Raw genomic sequence first — 18,755 nt, 5'->3', positions numbered from 1 at the left:
TTGTCCATGTAATTACCATTTCTAGTGGTCTTCATTCTTTTGTGTAAAGCTGTATTTCCATCTGATATCATTTCCCTTTCGCCCAGACTATCTTTAACATGTCTTGTAGTACGTGTCAGCTGGTGATGAATTATTTCAGCTTTCAGCTTTTGTATATCCTAGGAAGTTTTTAATTCACTTTCATTTTTGAAATATATTTTTGCTGGGTAGGTACAGAATTCTAGATTGGGTACAGAATTCTAGATTTTCTCAGTACTTTTATTGCTACAGTGTGTTTTCACTTGCTTTTTTTTTTTTTTTTTTGAATGAGAAATCTGCTGTTATGCTAATGATTGCTTCCCTGAGTGTAATGTGTCTTCCCCCTCCACTGCCCCTGGTTGCTTTTAAGATTTTTTTTTTAATTGAAATATAGTTGATTTACAATGTTGTGCTAGTTTCAGGTGTACAGCAAAGTGATTCATTTATATATATATATATATTTTTTTTTCCAGATTATTTTCCATTATAGGTTATTACAAGATATTGAATATAGTTTCCTGTGCTATACAGTAAATCCTTGTTGTTTATATATTTTATGTATAATAGTTTGTATCTGTTAATCCCTACTCCTAATTTATCCCTCCCTTTCCCCCATTCCCTTTTGGTAACCATAAGTTTGTTTTCTATGTCTGTGAGTCTGTTTCTGTTTTGTATATAGATTCATTTAAGATCGTCTCTTTATGACTGGGTTTGAGCAATTTGGTTATCATGTGCCTTTGATGTAGTTTCTGTCACATTTCTTGTGCTTGAGATTTTTTGAGTTTCTTGGATCTATGGGTTTATAGTTTTCCTCATGTTTTGGAAAAGTTTCTGCCATTATTTCTTCAAATATCCCTCCACCCACCCATCTTCCTTCAGAGGCTTGAAGGCTGCTTAAAGTCCCACAGTTCACTTATTGTCCTTTTGTTTGTCTATTTATTTATTTACTTAGGTTGTCTTTTCTTTCCATACTTTATTTTGGTAAGTTTGTATGGTGTTGTCTTCAAATTCACTAATCTGTTCTACTGCAGAGTCTAATCTGCCAATAATCCCATCCAGTGTATTTTTCATTTTAGATATTTACATTTTCTTCTATAAATGTTTGATTTGGATCCTTCCCTACCTACCTTTTTGAACAAATGGAATATAGTTATAATACCTCTCTTAATATCTTGTCTGCTTATTCTTGTCAGTTCAGGGTCACTTTCAATTGATTGATTATTCTCATTATGGGTTATGTTTTCCTGTTGCTTTGCATGCCTGATAATTTTTTTTTTTTAATTTATTTATTTTTGGTTGCATTGGGCCTCCGTTGCTGTGTGGTCTGCGGGCTTCTTGCTGTGGTGGCTTCTAGTTGTGGCACGCGGGCTCAGTAGTTGCGGCTCACGGGCCCAGTTGCTCCGCGGCATGTGGGATCTTCCCGGACCAGGGCTCGAACCCGCGTCCCCGGCATTGGCAGGCGGATTCTTAACCACTGCACCACCAGGGAAGCCCCCTGATAATTTTTGATTGGATACCAGACATGGTGAATTTTACCTTATTGGGTGCTGGATATTTTTTTATTCCTACAGATATTCTTGAGCTTTGCTCTGGAATGCAATTAAATTACTTGGAGAGAACAGGAGCAGTGCCCAGTCTACGGTTAATCTTTCCCCACTTTTGAGGCAAGATCCTTCTGTTTTCTGTGCAATATCTGCTGAATCTTGAGGCTTTCCAGTCTGGCTGTGGGAAGAAGGACTATTCCTAGCTCTTTGTGAGCACTGTTTCCTCAAATCCTTTCTGGTGGTTCTTTCCCCAGCCTTGGGGGTGGCTTCCTCAAACACGTGTGTGCAAACACACACGCGCGTGCACACGCACACACACACACACGCTCGTCAGTACTGTGCTGAATGCTTCGGAGGGCCCTTCCGCAGATCTTAAGAGTTCCTTTCAGCTCTCTCTTCTCTGGTGCTCTGGCTAGTGAACTCTTGCTTATTCAGCCTGAACTCTTAGCTCCTTTCCTTCAATCCATGTAGTACACTGGTTCCCCCTCCCCTCTCTGCATCCTGGAAGCTTTCTCCATGTAGGAATTTGGGGCATTCGTAGAGCTCACCTCATTTTTTTCCTGCCTCTGAGGAACTAGATGGGTTAATTTGCCTGTTCATGAACACCCTATAAAGAGAATCATTCCCTGTGTGCTCGTGTCTGACTTCTTTCATTTAGCATAATAATGCTTTTGATGTTCATCCATGATGTTACCTGTATTAGTAGCTTGCTCTTGTGTATACCCAAATGATATTCCATTTTATGAATATACCATGGTTTGTTTATCCAGGCTCCTTGTGATGGGCATTTGGGTTACTTCCTGTTTGGGGCAGTTTTAAATAAGGTGGCTGTGATCGTTATTGCACGTGTCTTTGTGGACATATGCATCTCGGTGTCTGTAAGAGTGGACTTGCTGAGTCATAAGATTGGTGTAGATTTAAAAATATGTATAAGAAATTGTCAAGCCGTTTTGCAAAGTAGTTGTACCATTTGTCTCCCATTCTCGGTAACATTTCATCTTCTCAATGAATTTTAGCTATTCTGGTGTGAGTCATGGCCTCTGTGAGGCCATGTGCATATAGGTTATGTTAGAATACACTGTCACATATCAGCAAATGGGAATATGATTGGTGTTTGGTTTCGAAGGCAAATTGAATTTTTATAAGATCCTCAGCTACAGCTGTGAGCCTTGGCACTACAAATACGGATTTGGTGGATACGTGTTTCATCTCCTCCCAGTGCCGGTGTGTGTAATGGGTTCAATTCTGTACCAGGTTTAAGGAGGAACTGCTGTCTTGTCACCCTGGTCTGGTGACAGCTTCTCCTCAGTACATCAGTTCAGAGAGGCTAAGTGGCCAGGAGGCCGGCTGGTTAGTGACCTCTGCTATAATTGTGCTGTTTGCTGATCGTTTCTTCCAGAGGAAAAAGCGTTAAGATTCTGGGAACGCGTGTGGATTCCTTTGTCACAGAAGCAGTGGCTGTAAGCCTGGAGTTTGGAAGCTAATAAGCAGTCACATAAGCCCTTCACCCAGGGGATTATGAAATGGGAGCGTGTGGGCCACCACCAGGGCTCTGGCACCGGGCGTGCTGACGGGGTATCCCAGGCCCCTGGGATCCCAGCCTTGGCAGGGTGCTGTCTTGTTCTTCTCTGTTTGCCTGGTCAAGTTCCTGTTTCAGCCCTTCACCAACTCGGCTGGATTTATTATCTCCTGAAAGGGAAAAGGAAGAGGCAAACGGGCTGTGAATGGAAGAGCTGACACTTTTCTCTCTCTACTTTTGCAGCCAGAAGAATTAACTTCGAGTCTGCACAGTTTTAAGAACAAGGCCTTTAAAAAAGCCAGAGTCTGTGGGGTTTGCAAACAGCTTATCGAAGGTCAAGGGATTTCATGCCGAGGTGAGTATGCGTTTATCGTTCCCATGCTGATTAAACTGAAGCAAGAAAACAAACAAACAAAAAACCAAAATGAAACCTTCTTTCAGGAGTTTCCAAAAGTTAAATCTCGGAACTCCCCATCTCAGCCTGAGTTTCCCCCTACCCTCACTGGACTGGGACTGACCATATTTACACAGATATGTACTCATGAGAAATTTTTCCAGCAAGAGCAAAGCTAGTCATATGGGAGAGGGGGCAGCAACGAGTGGCTCATGATGTATCTTCCGTCTGTCCTGTAGTGTCGGTAGCTCGGGTTATTCTACTTTCTGATCTCTTACCAGAGTTTACAGATGAAAACTTTCTGCTCTTTTGAGTGAGGGTCACTGCGTTACTGCCCTTTCGGCGTGTTGTCAGGCATTGCTCCTGTTGGTAAACAGCCTCCAGCTTCACTATTTGGTGCTTAAACCCCAGGTAATCAATGCAACTTGCTATTTTTTGTGCTTTCACGTTAGTAAATCTGTCTAACGGACATGTGAGGAGGACGTCTCTTGTTTCCCTTGAACCCTAGAATCGTGGTTCTGTGTCACAGAGCGGAGGCAGGTGGGGGGACCTGGCAGAAGGCTTTGGGCTGCTCCGGGGCTTCTTATCACTGGTGGGTTTAGGATTTCCTCCATAGGACATTTTCAGGGCTGCCTCTAGGCTCCCCTTCCTCCCTGTGGACACCCTGGCACACGGTCCCTGATGGCTGCTTTGGGGTTGGGCAGCCTCGAGGAAAGACGCACAATGGTCACACTTCGTTGGGACCCAAGAGCGGGCAGGAGGCAGCTGTGGCCCCCTCCTCTGAAGGGCCCCTCCACGGTCAGTGCTGGCGGTGCCCTGGTGCCATCAGCACGTCACCAACCCCCACCTGTCCTTCCCCCGCTGCGGCCTCGTGGGGATGCCAGAAGTTCCCTCCCTCCCCGGCCCCCCACGGGTCTCGATGTCAAAGTTGACACACCTGCTTCTCAGAGCGCATGGCACTCTCACCTTGTCCCTGGATGCAGCCTGTCTCACGGGGCCTGGTGGTTCCTCTCCATGTAGAAAGGGTGCGCCGGACCCCGGGGGCTGAGGGGTCACCTGTGGAGGTGCACATGGGACGTGGATCCAGCGCCAGGCCTCCTCAGCACGGGCCCTCTCCCCAGATCAGCAGGCATGCATAGGTGTGTACGTACACGAACACACACGTGTGCATGTGCAAACACACACATGTGCCCACAGGCGCATATGCACACACATGGAAACGTAGAGGAGGGTGTGACAGAGACACGGCTGGGCCAGGAGCACAGGCTGGCGCTCTGGGTCTGTCAGGGGCAAAGTCTCCCGTTCTGAGCCCATGACGTGGGTCGTGACCATCCTCCTCTGGACGGCTGGTGCGAGGTCCGAATGAGACAGGTGTGAGGTGCTTAGCCCACGTTCTGGTACTTAGCTTTGCAGTTGCTGTGATGATTCTTTTTCCTCAATGCCCCCAACTGAATGTGCCGTGGGCGATTCCCACGTGGGTGACACCCGGGGTCCTTGGCTGGCTGCTGTCCACACGTGCAGGTCATGAGCACAAGCCAAGGTGGTGTAGCTCCATAGGCGCAAGGGCTCTGTTTCCCACATACGTTTAACACGGCCTGGTTGTGACGGATTGTCTCGATGGAGAGCCAGTTTCCTTCTCGTCTCTGTACAGCTGAGGCCTGAGCTGACTAAGGAGCTATCCCAAATGTCCTTTTTAAGATCTCAGCGCCTCTGCTCTAACCACCTACAAGAAACAGTTATTCTTTTCAAAGTAAATAGAAGCAGTGAGATGTGACCAGCTTGGAGACAGCGGTGCCCAGCAGCCTGGCTCTCCTATCAGGCCAGGGCCCGGCTCCCGGCTTCCTCCCGAGGATACTCACGGCCCCCAGCACCGTCCAGGGCTTGGCGTGAGAGTGCGTGTCCGGACTTGCGCCTCCCTCCCTGTCCTGCAGCTTCCCAGGCCCGTAGGGGCCAGGAGGGGTCCCAGATTATCCTTTGATTCTTCACGGTCTGTTTTATGGCATTTTCAGTGTGTAGTGTGTGAGACGTCCGGAAGGACCAAGGGGCCTGTCGGAATGGTGTGCATGGCACGTGGTTGTGCGTGTACCTGCTTGTGCACCGTCTGGAATTCTGTTGCGGGAGGGCAGCCAGATCTCAGGATCCCACTGGGTGCTGCGCTGCCTGGGGCCGTCTTGGCCCCGAGGACCCTGTGCGTGCCCAACACGGAAGGGCGGGAGGGCGGCAGGGCGGTGACAGTCGGGCCTTGTGCAGTGCCGTCTCGTGACCTGTGTGGCCCACGCTTCTCTGCTCCAAGAATCGCTGTGTGGTTACGTTTTATCTCACAATCTAGCCCCATGGAGATCACTTTTTTGACCCACCTAGTTTTCTTTTCCTTGAAGAAAATCATTCACTGGCAACGGTCCCGTAGGTGCCCTCTCCCTCAGGGGGGTTCATCTCCACGTCTCATCTCCCCTCAGGGACACTCTGCCACTGTCTCCTGTGCAGGGTAGCCAGGGCACACGCAATGTGACCCCAAGGCGCCTGCACCCGTGTGTCGCCCCAGCACTTGGCTGGGATAGTCTGCATAGTTTGGAGGCAGTAGAAACAGATCAGGGCTTGGGCGCGGGTCCCGGGGCGGCTCCTCTCTCACGCTCCCCTTCCCGGTGCGTATGCCCCAGCAGACGTGCCACGCTCCTTGTGCACACCTGGCCTCTCCTTGTGTTATCTCAAGGCCACGTTCTTCTGTTCTGAGCCCTCCAGCCGAGGGGATGTGTACGGACTCTCCCTGAGGGGCCCTGGGTCCATCCCTCGTGGCCGGGTGGTAGCATTTGCTGCCCTGAAGCACGTGGCTGGGACCGCTGGCTCGCAGAGGCCACCTCTGGGGCATGTGTGGCTTGGGGAAGCCACGTCCTTGGCCCAAGGACTCAGCTGCCTGGATATGGGCCCCGGAGAGCTGCGCTACTTGGAGAAGTAACCGGGAGCAGGTCTGCGTGAGGGCCAAGGCCCAGGACTTGGTGGAGAGGCCCGCTGACGTCAGGGCTGCCTGTGTGCCCGGGGCCCCACGTGGGTTCCAGGGCAGGCGGTGGGCGGTGTGGAAGGAAGCCGCAGTGGCGGGTGCCCGTGCAGGCGTCCAGTCCTGATTTCTGGGTCCTGCATGGAAGCCGTTCCTAATGTGCTGAGTGTCACCCCTTGGGCACATGCGCGTTGAGGGGCTGGGGACTCACCTGTATCACTGTTAGTGAGATGTCTGCCGATTCCTCTTCAGAAGAAGGTTTTCTAGAACTCCCTCATATGGTGGAATCCAAACACCTATGAGAATACTCAATGGATTGCTGTATTTATGTACCTAACAGTAATAACTGTGTTAATAAACAGTAGCCACTCTTTTTTGAGAAGGAAAGGACTCTATGTGCCAGGAGTCCTTTAGACGTTATCTTCTTGAATTAAACTGCCGTGTGTGGGAGATGCAAGACTCCATCCCAGGGCGGTTGTGACAGTCTGCCTCTCCCAGATGCCATCGTGTGTGAAGTGGGGCTGCTGCTGGATTGGGAGCCCGGCAGGGTCTCTGCGGGTGTAGACGGGGCCTGGCAGGGTCAGTGGTTGGCTCCTGCAGAAGTCGCTGTGGCCCTGGACAGGACCCTTTCCTGGCCCTCAATTTGCTGACCTTTACAATTTGCGTGTTGAGTAGTTAATGTCTAGGATTTCTTCCTTTTGTCAGTAAGCTGTACAGATACCGTAAAACACTCGGGCGATATAGTAGTTTCCTCTCCCTATAGTTTAGATGTGTGTCATATACATTTGCACGTTGAGGCCGTGTGTGTGTGTTGCCTGTAGACATCATGTGTCTTCTCTCAGTAACCACGCACAAGCTGTGTGAGGTCTCGGCGAAGAGACCCTTCCCTTCGTTCATCTCTGGAGAAGCAGCGGGGCATGGTGGAGGGGAGCATGGACCCTGGAGACAGGCTGCCAGGGCTCCTTCCCTGCCACACTGTGCTTGAATATTCTTTTAGAGTCATTGTGAGTAACAGATTAAATGCACTTGGAACACAAAGAACATTGATTGGCTCAGGGACGTGTCCAGCAGTGTTAGTGATGGTGACCGTCATGACGTTGCAATTCCTGTTGGTTATGGTGACCTTGGTGATGGTGGTGATGGTGGAGAAGGGTTAGGTGTGTCTTCCGTGACTCAGGCTTAATATTTTTACTGTTTTTTTCTAGCTCGTTCTTGACCTTCAAGTCCCTTATTTTCACATTTTAACCTTTTTGCCACAAGTTTTTTTTTTTTTAATTAATTAATTAATTAATTAATTTATGGCTGTGTTGGGTCTTCGTTTCTGTGCGAGGGCTTTCTGTAGTTGTGGCAAGCGGGGGCCACTCTTCATCGCGGTGCGCGGGCCTCTCACTATCGCGGCCTCTCGTTGCGGAGCACAGGCTCCAGACGCGCAGGCTCAGTAATTGTGGCTCACGGGCCCAGTTGCTCCGCGGCACGTGGGATCTTCCCAGACCAGGGCTCGAACCCGTGTCCCCTGCATTGGCAGGCAGATTCTCAACCACTGCACCACCAGGGAAGCCCTGCCACAAGTTTTTTATGTGGTTAACTTAGAAGAAAGAATTTAATTTTTAAGAAGCTGTCGTTTGCACACAGAGGCTCCCTGACCCCTACTTCTCAAACCGTAGCTACAGGGAAAGCGGCAGATGACTGGTGAGTGATGGGGTTAAGTGTCTGGTGTGGTTTGCCGTCTGCTGCTCAGAACCCCACTGAAGCGGCTCCTGCTCTGCCCTCCCGACCAGCCAGGGCTTTGAACAGGGGGCCTGTGCTCACTGCTCCACCGAGATCCCTCGGGTGGCTGAAGTGGCCCAGTTTCCACTGACAGTCCCGCTCCAAACCCACACCTGAGGGCACTGGCGTGGTGGATCTTGGCGTCCTAGTCCTCAGCGGGTGAGTCTTTTCCTGGTTGTCGGGAATTGTGAGTTCTGCGAGATTTGGCCCCATGGGGGAGATGGATCCAGAGAGGAGGCAGTGTCAGATCAAGGCTGGATCTAATAATGGAATAGGAGAGCACAGACTGGAATGGAAAAAAATAAAGAAATGCTTCTCAAGAGAGACAACCGTAGGGAGGAGCCTGAAGGAAATGGAGAAAAGGAGCAAAAGAGAGGCCAGGGGGAAAATGGCATGGAGGGGGTTTTGTAAGGAATAGCTGATAACGACTTTTTCCCTTCAGTGAACCGAACACATAGTAAGCACCTGCTAGAGTAAAAAGATGAAAAAGCTGTGACCTGTCTGTGAGGAGCTCCGAGTCTGAGGCGGGGAGTCCTGTCTGTGAGGCCATCACTGTCTACAGTATCCTAAGGGGTAAATACACAAAGCTTAGGGCTGGATGGGCAGATCGGTAAGTGTAGATAGTCAGCACTTGCTTTGTGCCAGGTGCTGAATTAGAACCGCAGGACATGGTGGCAGTTATGACCAACAAGGCAAGGAAAAGGAGCGTGTGGCCAAGCAGTGAATGTGGCGTTAGGCCCTCTGCCCTCTGCTGTGGGGGTCCGGTCCCCCATCACACGTAGCTGGTGACTGTGGACGCGGATAAGCTGGAGAGCTTGAAGGCAGAGGCAGGAGAAGCGGAGGGGATGCCCAGGGCTCGTCTCTCTCTTGGTAAATATGTGTAGAGTATTGTATGACCAGCCTGTAAGCCAGTGGCCTGGATTCCCAAGGCTCCTGGAGACGTCGGGAGAATAGCAGTTCCAAGACAACGTGGAACAATGTGGGGCGTTTCAGAGCCAGACGCCCTGGGCAGCTGCTGCTATGGGAGTGGATTCCTACCCATGACTTTGGAAACCCCTGTTTGACCAGGGAGCCGAGTGTGGAATGCAGACCCCAGACTTGCGGAGGTGAGGATTCGTGTGTCATTAATTGCAGGAAATTCATGAGAAATGCACTGGCCACATACCCCCTCCCAGGGTGGAGAAAGGTCCTGATGGGAAATGCTGAGGGAGCGTTAGGGAGCCTGCCCTGGGCCTTGGCCTTGAGCTCAACCCGCTCTTTCACTGGACTGCTTCTCTGCTTTTCATCTTTGCAAGTCAATGGATGAAAAATGGTGTCTCGCTTTATTACGTTTTTCATTCATCTGGTTATCACTGAGGCTAAGCATCTAAAAAAATACAGAAAAGATGTCTGTAATGTTTATTTAGTAAACTAGCCTTTCAAATCCTTGGCTCATTTAAAAAGTTAGATTATTTTTCTTCTTGATTTCTAAGGATTCATTATATTATAATATTAATCTTTCTATCATTAAATTAGGTAGGACTTTTGCCGATTTTTGATGGATTTTGACCTACAGAAATGTCAATGCCTTACCATTCCAACTTAGGTATTGCAAACATTGTGAGCAGTTGCTTGCCTAATTTTGTTTGTGGGGTGTTTGTCATGTGAAAGTTTTAAGGTTCCGCTTATTCAAATCTACCCATCATTTCATTTAATTTCTGTTTTTGTTCCTATTTAAGAATGCTTTCCCTTCTCTATGGTCATAATGATGTTCTACAGTGCTTTATTCTAATATTCATTTCTGCTTTTCCAGTTCTCATCCAGTTTCACAATTTCATGGTTGATTCATCTGGAATTCATGTTATTTAGGTTATTTTTCATGAGCGAGCTGCTTTTCCCAACATGATTTATTGTGTAGCTCGTCCTTTTGTAACTGAGTATGACGTCTTTCCCCTATGCCACGTTCTCACATGTGGACCAGCCCATTGCACATGTCTGTTTTCACAGAGTTTGTACTGTACATAGTTTTATATCTTTTCACCTTGCCTATTATAAGCATTGCCACATATTAGCTTTTTAGAAGTTATGATTTTTCAATACTACTCAATATTTTATTTGTGGATATAAATCTTCTTTATTGCTTCAGTAACTTCTTTTTTCATGGCAGAAAGGAGTCTTTGATATCCCTTTGTTCTACTCCTCATTACGTACAATGAGAAGAGTGGCATTGTTTTACACACACACACACACATATATATATATATATATATATATATATATATATATATATATATGGTGCATGTTTTGTGTGACTTAAGAGGCTGGATCCTCCTAGCTGTTTCTGCATTCAGTGTATTTCACCATGGTATCAGTTAAAATTCTTCAGCAAAAAAGAACCAATAGGATGTATATGGAGAAAGAAATTTACTGTAAGGAATTGGTCCACACAGTACGGAGGCTAAGTCCCACCTGTGGTCGGCAAGCTGTGACCCAGGAGAGCCAAAGTGTAGCTCCTGTCTGTGTCCTAGTCCCAAAACAGGAGAAGATCGATGTGCCAGCTTGAAGACAGTCAGGTAGGGAGAAAGAATTCTTTCTTACTCCACCTTTTATTCTGTTCAGGCCCTCAGTGGATTGCATGAAGCCCACCACATTGGGGAGGACTGTCAGCTTCACTCAGTCTACAGTCCCAAATATTTTTCTTATCCAGAAACACCCTCCCAGACACACCCAGGATAATGTTTAAGCAAATATCTGGGCATCTCGTGGCTTAGTGAAGTTGACACATAAAATTAACCATCAAAAAACATGTTGTTTTGGTTGAAGTATTTGAAGAAAATCCAGCTCTATACAGATACGTATTTGGAAAAGAAAGCATATTCTGTTTTGATATTACACCAAAAATCAAATGATAGTTTCTTTATAAATTTATTTATTTATTTATGGCTGTGTTGGGTCTTTGTTTCTGTGCGAGGGCTTTCTCTAGTTGCGGCGAGCGGGGGCCACTCTTCATCGCGGTGCGCAGGCCTCTCACTATCGCGGCCTCTCTTGTTGCGGAGCACAGGCTCCAGACGCGCAGGCTCAGTAATTGTGGCTCACGGGCCCAGTTGCTCCGCGGCATGTGGGATCCTCCCAGACCAGGGCTCGAACCCGTGTCCCCTGCATTGGCAGGCGGATTCTCAACCACTGCACCACCAGGGAAGCCTCAAATGATAGTTTCTTAAAGTTTAGTTTCCAAAGAAGACATATAAGTGGCCAATAGGTATATGCAGAGGTGCTCAACATCACTAATCCTGAGGGAAATGCAAATCAAAACTGTAATCAGATAACACCTCACACCTGTCAGAATGGCTGTCATCAAAAAGACAAGAAAAAACAGGCTTTTGCGAGGATGGAGAGAAAAGGGAACCCTCATACACTGGTGGTGGGAATATAAACTGGTTCAGCCACTGTGGAAAACAGTATGGAGGTTCCTCAAAAGGTGAAAAATAGAACTACCATCTGATCCAGCACTCCTGGGTATATATCCAAAGGAAACAAAATCAGTATCTTGAAAAGATGTCTACACTCCCATGTTGATTGCAGCATTATTTACAATAGCCAAGACATGGAAACAACCTAAGTGTCCATCAGTGCATGACTGGATAATGAAAATGTGGTGGGTGCGTGTGTGTGTGTGTGTGTGTGTGTGTATAATGAAATATTCAGGTATAAAAAAGAAGGTAATCCTGCCATTTGCCATCATGGATGGGCCTTGAGGGCATTATGCTAAGTGAGATAAGTCAAGCAGAGAAAGATAAATACTGTATGGTATCATTTATATGTGGAATCTGAAAAAAAAGAAAACTCATAGAAACAGAGAATAGGAGAGCGGTTGCCAGGGACTCAGGGCTGGAGAAATGGACAGATGTTGGTCGAAGGGTACAAACTTTCAGTTATAAGACGAGTTCGTTCTGGGGATGTAATGTACGGTGTGGCGCCCGTAGTTAACACCACTGTTTTGTGTACTTGCAAGTTGCTGAGAGCGTAGGTCTTAAGTGTTCTCACCACACACACAAAATGGTAACTATGTGAGGTGATGGATGTGTTAATTGACTTGATTGTGGTAAATGTTTTACAGTGTGTATGTATATCAAATCATCATATTGTACACTTTCAACACATACAACTTTGCCTGTCAATTATACCTCAGTAAAGCTGAAAAAAACCCAACAAAGTACGAGCTGCCAGTTGTTGGCTCCTGAGAAAAGGGGTAGATGAGAAGCTGACGGTCAAAGTAAACGTGTACATTTTGTCTTTTCATGTACATTTTGGCCTCTGCAGTTGGGGGGGGGGTGCGTTCTGTTGGGGAAGTTCTGGTGCCTTCCGGGGCCTTCCTTCATCCTGGGGGCTGTGCTACACAGAGGGGCAGTCAGGTAAAGAGGCTCCCGCCCTGTGTGGTCCTGCCGGACACTGGCTTCTGAAAGCGGACCTGGAACAGAGGAGGGTCGTACGCCATTGTCCAAGGAATGACACCCCAGGTCTCATCCATGAGCTCCAGGCTCCCATCAGGAATTAGGCAGAAGATCTGTAGCGCCTTTGTGGGATATGGTGACATTTGGTGGTGGCTGTGGGATGAGAGCTGTGATCAGACTGTCCATGGTGGGCGCTCAGTCTGTTAGCCTCTGTCCCTCCTGTCATGTCGCTGTTCCAAGAAGCTGGCGGTACACAACAGATGACACCTTCCCTGGATGAGCTTGGCCTGGTCAGGAGAGATGGACGCACAGAGACTACTTTGAAATGATGCACGATGGGATGGGTGCTGGAGGGAGAAATGTGGCCGGGGTTCCCGCAACCCTGTCAGGCACTTAGCCTTGCCGGGCGGGGCAGGGTGGAGGGAGGGAGGACTTCCTGGAGGAGGAGGCGGCACTCGTACTCAGTCTGAGGAGGGTGTGGAGGAGGTGCTGGAGCCGGGGAGGCTGGGAGTGCTGGATGTCGCATCTGTGCTGAGGAGCTGCCCTTGCTACTGTGGGCAACAGGATTGGAAACCGGGTCCGGACGCTGTTCCCGTCAGTGTTTATAATACGTTGGAAAGGCAGTGTGCGGCGGGGTGAAAAGTGGGGGCAGAGACGGGCTGGAATGCCAGCCTGCATAGGCCCTGTTGGGTCCTGGCACTTGCCCAGTTTCTCCCTGATGGTGGTCCCAAGGATTGAAGGCAAGGAACACGTGGGAAGCATCTCGCTTGGGGTCACCCACAGCTCCCACAGGCTGAGGTGAATTGCTACTCCGAGGAGAACCTGAGGGACCATCCACGCTGCTGGCATTTGGGTGGAAAGTTCATAATACCGTGGGGTCACCTGATTACATCCCAGGAACAGTGGGTTCACCTCTCAGGACCCCCGCCTTAGCGCTTGGGTGGTTTATGCAATTCACTATGATTAGTTAACCTTTGTGAATGTGGTGATTTGCCCTATAACGGCCTGAGGCTCTCTCGTGGCCCAGTGGGCCGTCCACCATGAATGTGTCACACGGCTGTCATCATGCTTTCCACCGACCATGGCCCTTTTTGGGTTGAATTGGTTTGTCGATCTGCTGCTGCATAAGCAGTTACCCCCAAAGTTAGTGACTTACCGTGACAATAGGTTCTCTTCTCACTGCTTCTGTGGATCAGGAATTTGGGGGTCACGTGGGCCGGCATTGCTGGCTCAGGGTCCCTTAAGAGGCTGCCTCATCTGAAAGCTCTCCTGAGGCTGGAGGACCCACTTCCCAGGTGGCTCCCTCACGCGGCTGGCTGGCAGGGTGGCGCTGCCCGCTGGCGGAAGCTCTCAGTTCCTTCAGGTGGGCCTCTGCCCCAGGGCTGCCTCAATGCCTCACAGCGTGGGCCAGGCTCCCCTCAGAGGGGGGCATCCAAGAGACCGGGGCGGAGGTCACTCGCTACGCCCTGTGCCATCCTGCCTCGGCGCACGACCAGCTCTGTCACTGTGAGGGCACTGCGCCGGGTCACAGGTGCCAGAAGGATCCCTGAGGCCATCTCCGGAGGCTGACTGCCACCGGTGGTCGTGCTCCTGTCCTGCCTGCTGAGCGGACTGGCCTGCCCCACCCAGCGTGTGTGGACAGAGCTTCCTCTGGGGCAGGGGGAAGTCTTCACCTGCATTTCTGCTAATTTTCACTTTCCCAAAGGCCAAAGGGCCCCTCAACTGCCTTCCCCTCTATCTCAGTCCTTCCGGCTGGCTTCTGGCCCCCGGCTGTCCTCTGTCTGAGATTGTAATCTGGTGTGAAAGCCTCTTTTATTCCCATGGACAGCTTATCTCGATTAGAAAATCACTCATCACCTTTGGGGGGGGGGCGAAGGGGGGACCCATTAGAAAATGTAGAATAAATATTTGTTTTTGTGAATAATTTCACAGATGCACAGAGAGAGTTCAAAACATAGATCTTGCAAAGATAATAACCCTGGCTCTTCCCTGCTGGAGTTCCAGGGACCGCCCCCCAGCCACAGGCTGTTTTACTTTGTTACTTTGTTGTACCCTCATTTGGGCCCAGGTTGATGCCGAGTTGGGGCTTTCTGTCCTCAGCTCATAGACAAGAGAGGGGGAAGATACGGGCGGGTTGGTGAGACGTTTGGACCTCAAAGCGTTAACCAGGATTTGGGGCCCGTCTCCTGACCTCCAAGGCCTTATTCTTCCAGGACCGCACACTTCTGTACGTTCATTGGGCTTTGCAGTTTCAAAGCAGCGTCCCGTGAACGATTCCATTTTGGCATCACGATAACCCCGGGAGAGGAAAGAGGCCCAGAGAGGTCACTGGTCCCGCCTAGAGCAGCCCAGCTGGACAGGGCCAGGAAGCCCCCAGGTCCCGTGCCCCTAAGCCCAGGTCCCTGTCCCCCATCTCACAGCTGCCCCACGGGTTCACCAGATGGATGTCCGCTTGGAGCCCACATGGGAGCTTGCACGGGGCTTATTTGGTGCAGTTGCTTCATTCTGTGCTGTCTCCCTGTCCTGCCGCCTCTGCCTGGAAGCATCGGCCGGCAGGCCCCTGTGCCCTGAGCCACCGTGGTGTGGGTGAAGCCTTTCATGTCCTGTGAGCACAGCTGCAGCCTCTGGACGGCGGACCTGTGAAATCCACATTGGTTCCGGCTCTATCTGCATTGTTAGGGCCTCCGAACCAACACATGCCTCTCTCAGTCCACACAATGGCCTGGGTTGAAGGATCCCCCGCAGGAATTTAGACATGGATTTGTTCTGACAGTCAGTTCTTAAGTTGTCCGGAAGTGGAAGGAGCGTGGAACTCAAATGTCCAATTTCTCACTAATTTAAAGGCGCCAGTCCTGAGTCTTCTGGGGCGTTTTCAAGTTTCTCTCCTTTCTTCAGGGAGAAGCTGTAATTTCCAGCCCAACACTGATGCTTTCTACTGCTCAGGTTCACCGCCTTTCTCCTTCAAGGCCCTGATTTGGCCGCCTGAACCCCTGGAAAAGCCAGTGTGTTTGTAACTGCTCCAGAGTCCCCACCAGAGTCCCCACCAGCGCCATCTGGGCCGTTGCTGACACTGCAGAGGTGGCTGGGTTCTTGGACACCATGTCCATCCACCCCACACTCTCGGCGTTGTGTCTAAGGTGTCTAAGTGAAAAACCTCCCTCAGTCCGGACGTTCTCAAGGATTGAGAATTTGGAGATGTAAGAAGTATTGGGAGACTGCTCAACACACACACATTCTTTCTCCTTCTCTTGCAGCCTGCAAGTATTCCTGCCACAAGAAATGTGAAGCCAAGGTAAGCGTTGCATTGCTCTCCCATGGGGCTTCTGGAGCCGAATTGGCCCGCGTTGAATGATGTGCATGGGAGGGGACTGCTTTGGACCGTGGCCACAGAAACGGAACGCTTAAGAAACGGCTGCTAGATGCTTTTCGATAGGGTGTATAGTTTTCATCTGAAGAATAAACTGAGGAGCTATGAAATCCATGTTTTTAATTATAGAAAAATAGCTCTTAAGAATTTGGTTTCAGATAAGAATTCGGTAATTTTGTCCTGGCCATCTCACAGCCCTTTCTCCACAACAAATGATCCCTTCTTTCCAATCACATCGACGTGCTGCTTTTTTTAATGGCACAGAGGGGGTGGGGATAGGGTCGAGGGCACACGCCTGGCCTTGAGAATTTTTCTGGCTTCTTTTTTGAGGGTAGTTCATAGATGGGCTGGGGTTTTCAGGCTGTCATGGACGTCTGGGGACCCTGAATCACGGGATCCTGCATTCCCCGGTAGGGTTAAATTGCTGGATGGCCCTACAAAGTGCTTGAGGCCTGGGTGTGCTGGGTTGGGTGTAAGGCTCTGATTAGTGGGGAACGAGGAGGCCTGGAAATGGCATATGGAAGCTGCAGGCACCCCTAGACGGGGCTCTGGTTTTCTACGCAGGTCCAGGTGTCTGCACCTCTCACGCTTTCCAGGTACGATGTTACCTTCAGTAGGGCCAGGACCCACGCGTCGCTCCTTGCTGACTGGCCGGTCCCACCTTTGTGGGACCCCCCCCGCCAGATGCCCTGCAGTCTGCCCCAGGTGGGTGGAGGTCCAGGGAGATGGGGTTTTAGAGAGTCTTGGGATTTTGTTGCTGCTCTGGACCTCACGGCTCAGCCTCTCCTGAGAATTTTCGACTGGTCCTCGGGCTCTGAGTGGAAGGAACGTGTGCTGGCTGCGGACCTTGTGGAACTGTGTGAGTGCGCTCTCCCTGTGAGGACCAGGATCCTGGTTTCCTCCACTGTCTCCACGATCCACACAGGCACGCACATGCAGTCACACACATGCACACGCTTCACGTTCACACGGGCACTCACACAGTCCACACTCACACGTGCCCACATACATGCACACGCACACACACACACACACTTCACACACATGCACGCAGTTTACCCGCACGGGCCCACGCACACACAGATGCACACACACAAAGCTAGAGAAATTACAGGTGGGTCTAGCCCTGCTTTTTTTTTTTTCAAGAAAGAGATTAAATGACTTTTCTTATGAAACGTCTCATCATGGAGCACTTGGGACACATGCAGAAGTGGCGAGGCTACGATGGGGCTCTGTGCTGCGCTGTTGTCCAGCCCCCTCGCCCCCCCGTCGCTTCCGAGGCGTCACGTGATGTGTGTTTCAGTCGTTTCAAGATCAGGCCCCGTGGTGGAGCTTTGGGGCATTGGTGCTGTCACTTGCGGTCTCACCGTGGAGAAGGCTTCCGCTTTCTGTCCAAGGCCAGGCATCCTTGCTCACACTCACCCCTGGGCAGGACTGATGTCTGACCTTGGTTATTTTAGGTCTGCTTTGCCCACAAATGTGCTCGTCTTTCCAGTGTGCTGTGTACTTTAAACCTAAGTGACTGTGTCAGAGCGGAGATTCCTGCCTGCGGTGGAGGTGGGGAAGATGCCACCTTGGGGAGTATTTCGGATCTCCCAGAGGGTTTTCCCCCGTCTGCCTCCTGAGGGTTTGGATGCGCCCCCGGCCCCTGAGGGTCCCGGCGGCAGCAAGGCTTGTCCTGCGGAGCTTGTGCCGCCTCACCCCGGTGGGGCGGACCGCGGGGAGAGCCACCGCCAGAGCCCTGCTTGTCCCGTGTCACGCTGCCTGTGTGAGTGTGCGTCGTGTGCATGGGTTTCCTCCGTGACACTCTGCCGGGCCCGGCCACTCTTGACCCGCAGCTGCAGACTGAGCCCTGCTGCCCTTGGCATTGTTTCTCCAAGGGGGCCCGGTGCCAGCTACTTAGGGGATTGAATTCTTTGGTTCAAAGAATATTCCAAAAGTCTTAACTATCACTGATTATGGCATTTCTAGCCACAGTAATTGGCAGTTTGCTAGGGATAGATAAGCTTTTATTCTTATTAGATCATGGTAGAGGGGGAAATGTATCCGTAGTCATTTTTTTTGGATAACGCAGCTTTGAATGGCAGGAGAGAATGCCACCACCAATAACAAAGACTCTTCTTATTCCAAAACTATAATGCCGTTTCTGCTGAGCAGACGAGGGCCATAAATTCTCAGCCGCCCCTGGAGATAAGCACGGGGTGGGGGGTAGGGCAGCTCAGTCTCCCAGGAGCTGAGACGCAGCTCCCCCAGACGGCTGGGTCCTTGATCACCACACGTCTGTGCCTAACTGTGCGTGCCCGGATTTCTTTGAGACTGAGAAAGCTGACGTGAAGCTGTGGTCAAAAACACAGGCTTTGGCCTAACGTCTGGCCCATCCATCCACTTAGTGACTTGGGGATGGTATGGGCTGTGGGTCCCCTCTGCGCTGGGAACACTGGAGGAGAGAGCACAGCACGATCCCCGGAGCATGTTCCTGTGCGGTTAACCCCGCTGGCGCTGTCATCGCCCTGCTGCTGCCAGGGCCACCATTAGAGGCTCCCAGCCAGGCCCGGGATGTCCCCTTGGTAGAGCAGGAGATGTGGAAGGAGAGAACCATCCTGCAGAAAAGGGGCTGAGCCATGGACTGGGGGTTCAGGCAGGGAAACGGAGCCTTGAGCTAGGACCGGGGTCACTTTCTTCCTGGCCGTCGGGTAGTATGCCCCCCCCAGGTGAGGCCATGCG

General features: G+C 50.4%; 1 protein-coding gene across 2 annotated transcripts in view; it reads left to right on the top strand.

The window, feature by feature from the left end:
- TNS3 (tensin 3) overlaps positions 1-18,755 on the top strand; it is a 239,058-nt gene that overhangs the window by 45,986 nt on the left and 174,317 nt on the right. For both annotated transcript variants that reach the window (XM_036863553.1, XM_036863546.1), the window contains 2 exons: positions 3,325-3,436; positions 15,919-15,956. The gene's annotated coding sequence lies outside the window, so the exon portion shown is untranslated. Of the gene's footprint in view, positions 1-3,324; positions 3,437-15,918; positions 15,957-18,755 lie in introns of those variants that run through there.

Source organism: Balaenoptera musculus, chromosome 9 (assembly GCF_009873245.2).
Source record: "Balaenoptera musculus isolate JJ_BM4_2016_0621 chromosome 9, mBalMus1.pri.v3, whole genome shotgun sequence".
NCBI lineage: Eukaryota > Metazoa > Chordata > Mammalia > Artiodactyla > Balaenopteridae > Balaenoptera > Balaenoptera musculus.
This window is presented reverse-complemented; position numbering and strand designations above follow the sequence as displayed.